Below are 14,739 nucleotides of genomic sequence, written 5' to 3' on the forward strand. Positions count from 1 at the left end.
TATTGTTTTCAGATAGTTTAGAAATTCTACTAATTCTGTTCTGTTTCCCTTCCATATATATATATATCTTTCCAGATTCTTAATTTAGTTGACCATTGTTCATGCACCAATGTATGTTGTAATTCATGGTAATACATAAACACATTTGCATAGACTGGTGCCATGGAGTGCCTGAAGCCTGCGGGTAGAGTTGTCACTTCTAATGAAAATATTTATTACAAAGTATGATTTTAGTAAGTTCATGTTTAAAAATATTACTGGCTTTGCAGTTCTCTTCTCACAATAATGACCACTCCAGGGCCACCGGCCCATCATGATGGGGAATCGATGTGTACAAAACTTTGTACGTCAAAAGAGGCTAGTATGTCTTCTTCATGCAAACCTTCTGTAGCTTTATGGTGTTCAAGAAATGTGAGGTGTCTCTAAGGTATGTTTCTGTGCTTTGAACTATCAGTTGAAGTACAGTGTCAACATAGACTGTTTAAGGTTAAAACATGCTCTGTTCCTGCCACGATTGGTCTGAGTGGTGGGTTTCTAACGTCCTTGTGTATCTTGGCTAACCCATAAAATACAGGTGTGATGGGATGGTCTTTAGTCAAAAATCTTTGGGTTTTTTCATTGATACATTCGTTTTCCAGAGCCCTCTCTAGAGTGTCCTGGATTAATGTTGCAATAGAATTGGTTGACTCCTGGTCTATTTTCATGTATTTGTGTCGCTCAGTATTAGCATGCATTGTGAATCATAGAAGCTGGTGTCCAGAATTACAATGGCACCACCCTTATCTGCTGGCTTTAATGTAAGTGCATAATCATTAGATAAATCCTTAATGAGTTGGCTCTGGTGTCTCCTGATGTTGTGGCGTGTGCATGTGTTAGTCTATTCTATCTAGATCAGGTAAGAACCTAAAAACAATAGATTCACAGGTACACATTATTAAAACCAATATGATTTTCGAACTTGACTAAGTGCTGCATATGTGCTTTTCTCCAAAGTTACATTTGAAGGACCCTACCTTTCTTGACATAGAAGTTAGCTTGTTTAACAAAATAGATCTGGGGATAAGGATTAGATCGCAGCGAACGGCATGAATTGCCTATCCACATTGGGGAACAAGTTTGGATGTTGATATCCACGCAAGGAAGCTCTTCTACAAAAAGTGAAAATAAAGCAAGTTATACATTTGAGGAACACTGTTAGGGAGAATTCTCAGAAATTTGCCAATTCCCTCTACCTTAGAGACCCCCAGCAACTTGGTTTATTTTACCTGGAGAGAGTGAGACCCTTTTTCCCACTCTCTCATGTATTTTAATGAGATTTTTGTACTGTGTTTCTTTTGGTTGTGGAGTCTGACAAACTCCATAGGCATCATATTTTACATTGTGTCACACAGCACCTTTAGTGCAGTGACACAGGGATGTCTCTTAGATTTTACAAAGTTTAACTACCTTCTCTGGAATTAACTACTGTTTCCCAGAGCAGTAAAGTGAAATTGACTTTACTTACATTTTTAACTTTCTAGCCCCAGCACACACTATCTACAATAGGGTGCTGGAGGGGTTACCTAGTATCACCTTTGTCTAGCCTCTCGAGTAACATTTTTATGTTACCCTTTCCTCACTCAATGACTGGTGGCAGTGGTTTCGTTTACTACCGTGGTGTGCATTTACCTTGGGCTGCGTTCGCAGCTGCAGTAAAGCTCCCAAGGGTGCCATTTGTGTCAAAATGGCTCGGTCTTCTTTTTTGCCATTTCTTTGTCGAACGGTCCTTCTTGAGATTTAGTCTGCGTGCCAAACCAGGTTTGGTTGGTCCCTTTGTTCATTTTACGTTTGGCGGGATTCACGAGTGAAGCCCGCCTCTGGCTCCAGGGTGTCTGGGTTAGACAGGAAGTGAGGGAGGTGCCAGAAACTCCCTGTGCTTAGTCTCCTAGGAGACCCAAATGCACTCTGTGATTATTGGCTGGCTGACTGTCGAGCAAGGGCAGCCACCCTACTGGGTGAGTGACAGCTAGACTGGAATGAAAGGGAGAGAACTGTATAAAAGGCAAGTCTTTTGGCTTGGAAGGCAGAATCGACCATTGGATGAAGGAACCGAAGAAGAACTTGAAGAGGATGCCTGCTGCAACTCCTGGACCATTGGTTGCCGGTGAAGCCCTGCTGCAGTGCCAAAATGCCAAGTTTGCATCGACAGAGGAGCCCCTGCAAGGATGACTTCTCCCCTTGAGTTGGTGGGACCAAACAACTCCAAAGTAATCCATGTGGTCATCCATCTCAGAGCTGGTTGAATTTCCACAGAGTTGCTGCTGGAAACCGTAGAGCCAGGGAGAGGAACACCAGTTTGTGTGTGTTGCTTTTAAGTTGGCCAAGAGCTTAAGGAAGATCCTCCGGACTCCCAGGATGCAGGACTGACTGAGCCTGAGCCCCCTCAACAGAGTGCGATACCCCAGAAGCAAGGAAAGCCCATCTCGACAGCCAGGAACCACAGTGTTGCTATTTGCAGTAGACGTGAGGCACTGAAACACTGAACAGCCACTGAAAGTGAACTTTGCCAGTTGCGAGTTTTGACCATCCCAATGCAGTTCAGGAGTCCCCTGATGTCCTCCCTCTTTTCCCCATGACTGAGGCCCAGGAACAGTGAGATCTGCAGAGCTGCACAGAAACAGGAGTCATCTGCTGCACCTTTTCTTCACTTTAAAGGTACTGTACACATTCTAAGAGAACTTACCTCTTGCTGTAGAGTTGCTTGCTTCTTCTACCACTCACAAGTCTGACAGATTGTGGCCCTACATTGATTCATTTTTTTCTTCAACGACTTCTGAAACATTGTGCAAAGACTTATCTACCCACCTTCAAAGAAGTGCTTCAGCCCATATAGACTCTGGCTTAGCCTGTTTTAACTGAATGACTCTTATTGAAGGATCTGAAAGTATTTGCCTGCATAAGAAATATTTGTGGTATCTTGTTTACTCTAATAATCGTTTCCCTTTTTGCTTGCTCTTAACTAAATCTGAATGCCAACAGTAATATATTAATGTCAACAGCACCCTGGTAATTGAAGTCACCTTGGGGTGTAGGAACCTGCTGTATCCCATCCCAAATGGGTATTTACTGAATCTGAAGTTGAGAGTGTATAATTTTTAAGTATATTTGTGTGGTGTTTTACAGTGCTCCCTTCTGAAGAAGGCTTATATCAACTGACTGGTAAATTATTAATTGTTTTATCAAGAAACCCTGTGTGTAAGTGTCTGCTTGAATACTTGCCACTGTGAACCTCTGTGTAACTCCCCTACAGCTCACATTGACTCCTCTTGAGATAAGCCTGGCTACTCGTCCACACTACCAACGTGTGTACTACAGATTTATACCAAATGTTGGGTTACTTCTGCCAGGAGTACAGGATTATTGTAGTGTACCCTTAAGGGTACTGCATACAATCTTGCCTAACAAACACCATTTTACACCATTAGACATTAATACCAGATATCTATATATATTCCCTGAAGAGGACGTTATGGTAAAGTTGCACTAATAAAAACCTATGAAATTCAATGAAAAAATGTTGTCAAAGGGAGGTTATTGTTACAAGTAAAACCGAAAAACCTCAGAAATTCACCAGTTATGGTAAGCTAAGCAATCTCAACATGTGCCACCACCATGCACTGCTAAGACTAACCCAGGACATTAAAGATGACATCAATGAAAAGGACATTGAAAGGACAAAGTTAATGAAAATGACCAAGAAGATGAGGTAGAGGAAGTGCCTACCTCTAGCACCAAGAGAAAATCATGGGTGTGGCAGTTCTTAACTACTGTTGGGAATGTACCAAAGGCTAAAGCTACCAAAGTGAAATGAACTGAGTGCGCGGACTACCTGGACAATACTCCTACGAGACCAGCTCCATGCACCGCCACACCCAGTCCAACCGCTGCAATGCTCTCAGAAAGGCTGTTCATTTCTCAGCAAGTAGTAGGCTGTCCTCCTCCACCTCATCTTCCTCAATCAGTTCAAAACCACACAGCCTACTTCTGTGGGACACAAAATCCCATCAGCCACAGTGCACATGAAAAAAGAGGTTGTTGATCCATATCCTTTGAAGATAACAGTACTCTGTATACACTGTAACGCACCACTCTGCAGGGGGAAGTCATTCTGACGTGCTTTTGAAGCTGTAATCAAAGAGCATGGCATGAGAAACACTGCCCCCTACCTTAGATGTAACACACCCACAACATTGTCCCCTGTCCACCTGCCGCTCCACATTTGTGGTCGATGCCTCGTCTCTCATTTTCCTCCGAGCTCCTTTCAAACCTCTCATGTAACAAAAGAATTAATAATCAATAAACAAAAAACAGGTTACATTAGGAACCACCTTTCACAGTTAAAAAATAGCACTAAAAAAATCACTCCATCTACTGTGCATTTCTCAGTAAAGTCGATAGATTAAATAAGATACTATCACCCTAACTTAAAAAACATTTTATTTTTAATGAAACAACAATACTCGGGACCGTAACACATATTGTTCATTTGCACACAACAACATTTATTTTTAAATAAAGTCGACAACCAATTGGTTAACCTTTTCAAATACAGTTCATAGCTACCAAGCTTTCTATCATTTTCAGTAAAAATGTCAACTGCAATCTTCTAATGTCAAATCCGATCATCAATTCATTTAATGCAAGTCTTTCCCTTCTTCACCAAAAAATGATCTTGCATGACAAACAAATAATGTACGCACATGGCACTCCATTAGACAGGAGAAATGAGTGCTTTAAAATTGGAATAAAAGCAACACTATGACATCCATACGTTTTTAGAACCTATAAGCTCCCATGTTGCTCCTTGTTACTGCAACCACGAAAGGACAGATTGTTGTCTGGAGGTTGTCCCCGATGGCTGTTATTACATATCCTTTGTTAATAATTATTGTCAAAATACTGGCGAAAAAGCCATCAGCTGGTAGGCAGTACCCATGACATACGCACATCGGGATTATATAACTAGAAACACATATTTCAGTAACCATTTTACAGTTAAATATACACAGTACATTCTCATTTTGCCTACACATTTCAGTGACAATCCACACGTACAATGTCTATTTTATGCCTCAAATTGAACATTCATTCGTCAGGACGTTTATCATATGGCACACAGTACACTTTCAATCTACACTTCAATAAATATTATTTAAAATCTTGCTCAAAATTGTGTTTTGCAAATCGATTCTTCCAATGTACCGGAGTATCAACCGCTTCAAAACAGTTTTCCGAAATAGAAACTTTACTCTCCAACATCAGCTTTTAATATAGTCAATCTTATTTCATTGTGGAATTTTGACACATTTACATCTTCAAATTTTCAGTGTGCTGTATTCAAGGACACATAACAATGATACTCTTCATGTACAGTTCACAGCGTGCCACAAAAATGAACAATGTTACTCGCAGTTAGTGCACTGAAAAACAAAATATTTCAAGTAAACCATGTAGCACAATATTTAATTCCATTTTACCGCTATCAACACACCTGATCCCAATACATATCTAGATGCACTATGCACTTTAGACTCGCTGCTAGCACTATGCACTTTATGCCATAGACACATTTATTGTAGACTCGGATACTAAGAGAAAATTGGATATGGCCATATGTACATCCCTGGACAAGATGATCGGTACTATGTATTGTTATTGTCTAGAATGGAATTGTATGAAACAATGGATTTTAAAACCAGGACATCTGGATGCATTTGTTACCTTTTAGATGTGTTGTTAGCATTATGCACGTTATACCATAGACATACATAAAGATGGGAGTACTCATAAATAGTGGCAATGGCCATTGCATATGTATATGACTGGATGTAATGAAAAGTATGATGTATTGTTTATAATGAAATTGTAAGACACATTCCATGTACATAAAAATCAGGATTTTTAGATGCACTATGCACTTTAAACTGGTTGCTGGCACTATTCATTTTAATACCTGCACTATGCACTGCCTTGCACATGAAAATACATAATGTGAATTGCATGATTACTGATGTTTGACTTTGTATAGTTCAATGTAACATGTATGATGGAAATACTAATAAATGAGAGTCAGTGCATGATAAGTTGGAGATACAGCATGGGCAAAAATTTGGAGAGATTTGAGTATAAATACAAAGGCTGGCCCATTCTAAGATTGCCGAAACTATAGCTCACAAAAATACACATGAACTAGTCCTCTTTCTGTGGTCAATATTGTGTCACATGGGGTATTTTAAACTCAACCAGTATGTGGATCATTTGTTTGTGATCAAGCAGCAAGGATACCAGGAAACGTGTTAACTTTAAGTTTGGCCCGTACACTGTGGAGAGCCTCGATGTGAGGGTGCTTTTTATCATTAGCTGTGTGATGCGCAGTATCACTGAATAAAAAGAAGTTATTTGCAACATTGGTTTCCTGAGGAATTTATGACAAACGGGGGAGTGCCTCTCAACGCCTGCCGAAGCAACAGTCCAGCTAACACACTTATATATATACTCATATGAAAAACCTTTGTTAAAGCGACGTTATGGTTACAAGTAAAACCGAAAACCCCCAGAAATTCGGCAGTTATGGTAAGCCCACCATGCACTGCTAAGACCAACACACAGCACATCAAAGATGACATCACAAATGTCATTGATGAGATCACTGATGACATCACATATCTGGGCCACTTGTTTTTGTTCACTGACATATATAGGCCAGGTGGTTTTGTTCACTGACAGTCAGAACATTAAAATTGAAAAAGATGCTATATATTCAGACGTTAACCTTGTGATATGTTCTTTAAGTACTTTCCTTAGGGTTTGGTCTCAGCTCCTGGTGCACATACATGGGAAATGAGCAGGCCTCAAACACACAATTAATTTGTATACATGAAGATAAACGTTGATGTCATTAACATTTTCTGATGATGCTGTTTCTTCTTCCTTACTTTATCTTCCCTGTATGTGCCTCTCATTTATATGCATTGTGGTTCTTCATATGTACTGTTTGTACCAGCACAAGTGTTGTAGGTCTTGAATTATTAGATAGTTATTGCATGTTTAACATTACTCAAAACTCTGATAAGGTAGCACTCAATATTGTACTATCCAAAATTACAAGATTATAAATAGTGTACTTCTATGGTGCATGCTGCAGTCATTGCCTATGTTTATATATGATTAGGTTTCTGTATTAACAACAACACTCCAATACAATGATTTTAGATGAGTACATTCTTTAATAGATTAAGTAGTTCATGATAGGTCTCCCGATCACCCCTGACATCTTGTTACCAACAATATGAACACAACTCCTTGCAGGGATTATTCATCAAAATGTATTTCACTTGTGATATCATCAGTGATGTCATCAATGACATTTGTGATGTCATCTTTTATGTCCTGTGTGTCAGTCTTAGCAGTGCACAGTAGTGTAACCATAACATCCCTTTAACAAAGGTTTTTCCCTTGAATTTCATAGGTTTTTATTAGTGCAACTTAACCATAATGTCCCCTTAACAAAGCTTTTTCATTGAATTTCATAGGTTTTTATTAGTCCAACTTAACCATAACATCCCTTTAAAAAAAGTTTTTTCATTGAATTTCATAGGTTTCTATTAGTGCAACTTAACCATAACGTTCCTTTAACAATGTTTTTTCATTGAATTTCATAGGTTTTTACCAGTGCATGCTATTTTCCTACAACTTACTAATATCATACTTACCAAATATAGCAATATTTGTGTCCAATTCACAAAGTGTCACCTTAAAACTCTGCCATTTCCCACCGTCTAGAATCCTTTGTAACACTTCTATACACTTTTTGCAACTATTTCAACTAGTTTTGCATCTGTAGATGTCTACGAAGATCTGCCTTCATTGCGAATCTTCCAGACAGTGCCAGATGACCATACGCTGGTGCGCGGCATATTGACATGTCCGAGAACCCGTCCGCACTTCACAATAAGATCCATGCTTGGCGGACAGTTCGGAACTGCATTTTCTACTGATCTAGGAACTTTCAACTTCAAAATTTCCATTGCACAGCTCTAACACCTATTCCTACTCATTATCCATTAACAATCTTGTACACAGTAAATACATTTAGCAAAACTGCTATTTATTTTAAAATGGCATCAGCTGATGCCATCTTTCCTCCCCAAGAGCCACCACCACTGCTGTAATCAAGGAGCATGAGAAACACTGCCCCCTACCATAGAAATAACACATGTGCAACATTTTCCCCTGTCCACCTACCCCTCCATATTAGTGTTTGGTGCCTCTTCCCTCATTTCCCTCCCCACCTTTCGTTGTTATCTCTCCTGCCAAAAAAGAAATACATCCAAAAACAAGAAAAATATTCCTTTAGGAACCACCTTTCACAGTTAAAAAAAAATTACAAAAAAAAACCTATAGACTCCAATCACTTTATATTTCTCAGTAAAGTACATAGACTCTATAAGATTTTCCAACATTTCCATTTGCATTTTGTGTTATGCTAAAGGGAATATTGTGGCGTTCATCCTCCGTTCCAGGTACTGGAACGGTGGATACCAGCCTGGCAGCCCAAGTTATCAGCCCAAGCGAAGCAAGGGTGGATAACAAGGTCTCTGGACCATTATCCCCACATTCCAGCCCCTGTAATGGGGGATGAAGGCCATTAACACCATAGGTTTCCAAAGTGAGAACCCAGGGCCTGTGGCATCCTGGTGTAGCATGGAAAATCCTTTTCCAAGATGGCCACCATGGAAAGGGAAGGCTTTGTCCATACAGGGCCCCTCTTTGCTTTCCCTGGCAGCCTGCAGAAGGCAATAATAGAACTCTATGACCATATTACCATGTGCAGACTTTTCTTCCTTTTCAAATCTATCCCAATTTCAAATAACTTTACCACAAAGGCAGTCCCAGGTGGACATGACCACTTTAACCCCATGTTTTGTCCCTCGTGGTCTTGGCCAGTAGCCCAATTTTCCAGATCATGACCTTATTCTATGACCCGGACAATCTGGCCACTGCACATGGCCACAGGCTACACCTCAGTCATCAAAGGTGTATTACTATTTTTTATACCTTCATTATGACACTTGTCAAAAAATAAAATAAAACATGCATTCAGGTCCTACTCAATGCTCCTTAAACAAGTTTGCTGGAAATCCACCCATGTTTTATTTTTTCAAACGTGTCAAGTGAAGCACATACAATCGTCATATAACCTAGCCCTCACTTGGCAAAATCCATTCAGACTTTACGAAAATATTTATATTTAGATCTATAATCTTTTTACAAACCTTTGTGTATATTTGTCAAATGGCACCACATTTATAAGCCTTTACAATATTTTGGGACCCTCCTCTAATTCTGCCCCCTCTTGACAAAATCCCACCAAACTTTGCAAAAACATTCATATCTATATGTATTATCAGTTTGCCAAATTAAGTGTATATTTGTCAAATGGCACCTCATTTATAAGCCTTTACATTATTTTTGGACCCCCTTCCAATTTGGCCCCCTCTTGACAGAATCCCACCAAACTTTGCAACCTCATTTGGGGTCAGGTCAGGAATATAACTGCAAAATTGCATCCAGTTCCATTAAGTGGCGCCAAAATTATAAGCCATCCAAGAATTGCTTTTCACCAAACCAGTAATGCAGAGGTGTCCGCGAACTTTCAAAGGACTGTTTGCGAACATCCAAACTGTTTGCGGACTTTCGTGATGAAAAACACCCGTTTTTTTGCTTCTTTCAACCATATTCCATCCCATCCTCATCACCCCTCACCTCCCCAGAGAGTATTTGATAAGTTTGACAATGCAATGTTGTGTTTTTTTTATATGTTTTTAAAGCGATGTCCGCGGACACTGGCTGATGTTTGCAAATCCAAGATGGCGGGCATTTCCAAAAATCTGATGCACCTCAAACTTCACGCCAACCAATCAGCGAACATGTTGTGTGTCCGCGGACATGACACAAGCCTATTAGCCAATTGGTGTCCTGTCCGCGGAGCAAACAGGGAAGTGTGTCTGTGGAGCGAACATAGATATCACACATTTTTTTGCCTTACATTGTGGTAATTTAAAAAAAAACTACTGGACAGATTTACACCAAATGAACAAAAGCACGTTTTCGGGACCAAGCCGTCGCTCCTGCTGCAAATTTGGTGAAAATCCATACAGCGGTTTGGGCTGTAGGCATGAGCAAAGTTTTTTCCCATTAATTTTGGGACCCCTCATATAACTTTGCCCCCCCTTGTCCAAACCTCATGAAACTTTGCAAAAAAAATCAGAGTGGGCTATATGCTAAGTTTGGTGAGGTTTCATCCAGGGGGAGCAAAGTTAGAAGCCGCCCAAAAAGTGCTCGTCCTATGGGTTTAGCAACTTAACCATAACTACATGGCTGCTACCGCAGGCCATGTAATATATATATATGTATATATAAATATTTATATATATATGTATATATATATATTTCACTGAAAACACTGTTTTAAAGGGATGTTATGGTTAAGTTGCACTAATAAAAACCTATGAAATGTACTTAAAAATGGTGTTAAAGGGATGTTATGGTTACAAGTAAAACAAAAATCTCAGAAATTGTCCAGTTAGGGTAAGCTAAGCAACCATGACTTGTGCCACCTCTGTGCACTGCTAAGAATAACACCCTCCTCACTAAGAGCAACCATCACCACTATCAGCTGCAGGACGAACACATCAAAAAAGAATAGTACTTAAAAAACAATGAAGAGGACCAAGAAAAGGAGGTAGATTAAGTGTCTACCTTTATCACCAAGAGAGAATCATGGGTGTGACAGTTCTTTAATACTGTTGGGAAGGTTCCAAAGGCTAAAGCTACGAAAGTGAAATGCACTGAGTGCAACGTTATACTTAATCGCTACTATGGGACCACATCCATGCACAGCCACACCCAATCGAGCCACAGCAATGCTCTCAGAAAGGCTGTTCCTCTATTAGCAAATACTAGGCTATCTTCCACCATATTGCGCAACCATTACCGTAACCACAATGCCCACTTTTGTGGGACACAAAATCCCACAACCTACCTTGTAAACAATAAAAGTAGTTGTTGATCCATATCTTTCGAAGACAACAATCCTTTGTATATACTGCAACACACCACTCTGCAGGAGGGAGCAATTCCGAAGTGCTTTTGAAGCTGTAATCAAAGTGCATGAAAAACACTGCCCCCTAACTTACAGGTAACAAACGTACAACATCTTCCCCTGTCCATCTGCCCCTCTATATTACTGCTTGGTGCCTATTCCCTCATTTCCCGCTCCACCTTACATTGTGACCTTTCCTGCACAAAAAAAAGGGAAATTTCCTTTCAGAACCACCTCTCACAGTTAGAAAATAGAACTAAAAAAGTAATCTTATAGAATCCATCTACTTTACATTTTCAATAAAGTAGATGAACTCAATAAGATTCTATCAGCTGAACTGCAGAGGGCTGTGTAGTACTGATTTCATTCGCCTGTCCCTAACCCAAATATCACTATATGCTCAGAATGAGCTCCACCTATTTCAATGACGTTAATGGGCAGCGTACCCAAATGTACACAGTCATCACCAACATCATAAACCTATGTTAGGTAGAGCAAGGAACTTTGTGAGGAACGTTTAAGGCCCTTGCAGAAATACCCCTTAAAAAGAAACGCATTGAAATAATGTGCTTTTCTTTCCATGGTGCATATGTGTGGCAAGCACTGAACACAGAATGCCACCAAAAGAGTGACTCTGCACAGTTTTACTTTCAAAGTAAATCAGCAGAAGATGACCTACATGCAGAACAGCGCCGCATTGGTTGATCTGTTTTCTGAATACTAAACCTGCACACGTGACATCCAAGACGGCTTTGCAATTATTCTGGATTTCCTTATAAACATCACAAAGTGTGCGATCAGGGAAACACACCCGTACTTGCTTTATTTCTTCTAATTGACAAGAAGTGAGGCACAACATTTCAAGAATGGCACTGCTGTGCTGATAAAGTACTTGAAGAACAGCAAATTCTGTTTTTCTTTTAACACAGCTTCTGTTTCCTTTTACTGTGACCAATCACGCTCAAATTGCAGCAAATTAAAGAAATGACATGGCATTTTGTTTTTCCATGTCAAAGATCAAGGAAATCCTGTGCAGTATTCTTTTGCGTCCATACATCAACCACATATCTAAAAGCTTTAGAAGATTACTTGAAGAGAAATTGTGGCTTGCAGAAACCGTATTTGTCAACATGAAATGAAAGAAAATGAACACACGTGTAAAACTGTGCTTTTGCAAATCAGGGGAATGCTGTTTAAAAATGAAATGTCAAATGACAGCCTGTGCTCGCACAAAAATATGATTGAATATGTGGGGGGAGGTTTTCCTATATAAATGTACATTATATTTATCCCCAAGACTTGGTTTCCTTTGAAAAACTCAGGAACCAGAAGAATTGGTTTGACCCAGGCACTGAGTTCAAGGATGCCCTGCCTCCCAGGGAAAAAGTTGCATCCATAAGGGAACCAGTCCACAAGGGCACATGAAAAGCCCAAGAGTGTGAAAATTCACTGCCTCGCCAGTCTGGCTAGCACCATTGCAGAAAGGAACAAAGGACCCAAGGGGAACTAGTACTTCACAGAGAGGTACGATTTCCTCCTGCACCCATTCCCAGGACAAACTGCAGAGCTTCAAAGGGCATCATAAAAGTCCTTTGTGCAGACTGACCCAGGAGGAGACAATTGGCGGTGGGGGTTTGCAGGATCGCCCACACATGTGAGTAATCCAGCCCATTGACTTTAAAGAATTGTTGTACATTAAGACATTATTCCCAGCACTCTGAATAAGCAGTGATGTTATATTATGCTAGTATTTCATGTGAGTTGTGGGCAAACATAAAGAGACCAAGCACATGTTTCTAGCACTTGGTAAACTCGAATGACAGGAAAAACACATTTCGGTGTGCATTATAAATTGCACACACATGTGAAAAGATGCAAAATGGTAGTGGGCATATGTGTAGCCATTTTAAATATTATGCTTTTCATAAAAATGGCGCAATTGTGCCAAAGGGCAATGCAACATCACACAGAGTTGGCGATTGGACTGACCAATTCCCTGTGATTTATGGAATACATATATCTGCTTCTTATAATGGTGACTAGTATAAATGTGAAGTTTGGTTCCATAACTAATTTTTGATAAAAGGTAGCTTTGCGATACAAAGAAAGGTCATACATGCGCACACATACATGATAAATGATGTCATTTCCCCTGAGCCAATCAGCCCAGGGAAAGGAGGGGACACTGGGAGATTTCCCTATCCCAGCAGAGGGGTAGGTCCAGAGAACTCCCACCCAGATTGTAAACCGATGATGTCATTCTGGCTATTTAAGGGGTAGACAGGGAAACACAAGGAGATTCAGACTCAAAATCAGATCCAGAGACAGCTGACCCCATCCAGGCAGAACCATCCATCCTGATCCAGACATACACAAGAATCCCATCTAGGAGAGCCCAGTGACCAGATCCCTTCCACAGCTGATCCCATCCAGGACCAGATCCCTTCCCCAGCTGATCCCATTCAGGAGAGCTCAGTGACCAGATCCCTTGCCCAGCTAATCCCATCCAGGAGAGCCCAGTGACCAGATCCCTTGGCCCCACTGTTCAGAGACCTCACTGGCTGTCCAGATTCCCAAACTCAAGCTTACATTGTAAGTATCACATCTCCCAGTCCCCAAATTGCATATCCCGCTCTTTTGACCCTTGCATCCTATTCAAATCCCATTGAAATCCCAGTCAAATCCCAAATTGCCAGTATCATCTTTTTGCTTTTCCATGGAAGAATCTGTATTAGCCTATGTCCACTAGCACATTCCTATCATACGTCTTTCAGTTATCTGTCTAAGTCCCTAGTATCATTTGAAGTAAATCAATTAATTTCCCCATAGAAAATTCACGTTCATTATTGTTGTATTTTGAAATCAACATTTTGTCAAGTGTTTTTTTACTAATTATAGCCATTAAAATATAGTCTCTACAGAGATAGTCTAGTGCAACAAAAATCAAATTTGCCTGTGTATTGTGCCTTTCCTACAAATTCTGATTTGCATTTTTCCCAAAGAAAAAACAAAACTATCATCCTATTAAGAGTAACCCCTTCCCTCAGAATCCTATCTGTTATGTGCCTGTGTTTCTTATCCTAAAAAACGATTTCTGATTTTGACAATTCAGCCCTTCCCTGTGGCTGCCTGTCAGCATAAATTATATGTAGAAAAGAATTGCCATTCTGCTGTGTGTGCTTTCTTTTGCATTGTTTTCTTCCCAAAATCAATTTTCTCACCTGTGTTCACATTGCCTTGGTGCCCTGCTCAGTAGTCTGTAAGCTTCCTTGTCTCTTAAAGTGTAGCCACACAAATTTCTGTCCTAGCTATCGCACTGCAATTGTAAACTGATGTACAAGTAACAAGTAAAATCTGAATATGCCATTTTGCTCCTAAATAAGGTTTTCATTTTCATTTCTGGCCTCCCATCTAGGAGTGGTTGGCTGGATTCAAAATTCGATTTTTCCCCTCTTCATACTGACTCCTTTCCACTACTTTCCATCCACAAAGAATTTAGTTAGCAGGTGTTTGGGGGGAAGTGTTGCAGGGGGAGTGCTGAACTTGAATTCCATCTGTTCTGAAAAGCGATTTTGCTGCTGTTTTCTATTAAAGGT

The sequence above is a fragment of the Ambystoma mexicanum genome, chromosome 7q (assembly GCF_040938575.1).
Source record: "Ambystoma mexicanum isolate Mex_15411 chromosome 7q, UKY_AmexF1_1, whole genome shotgun sequence".
Lineage (NCBI taxonomy): Eukaryota > Metazoa > Chordata > Amphibia > Caudata > Ambystomatidae > Ambystoma > Ambystoma mexicanum.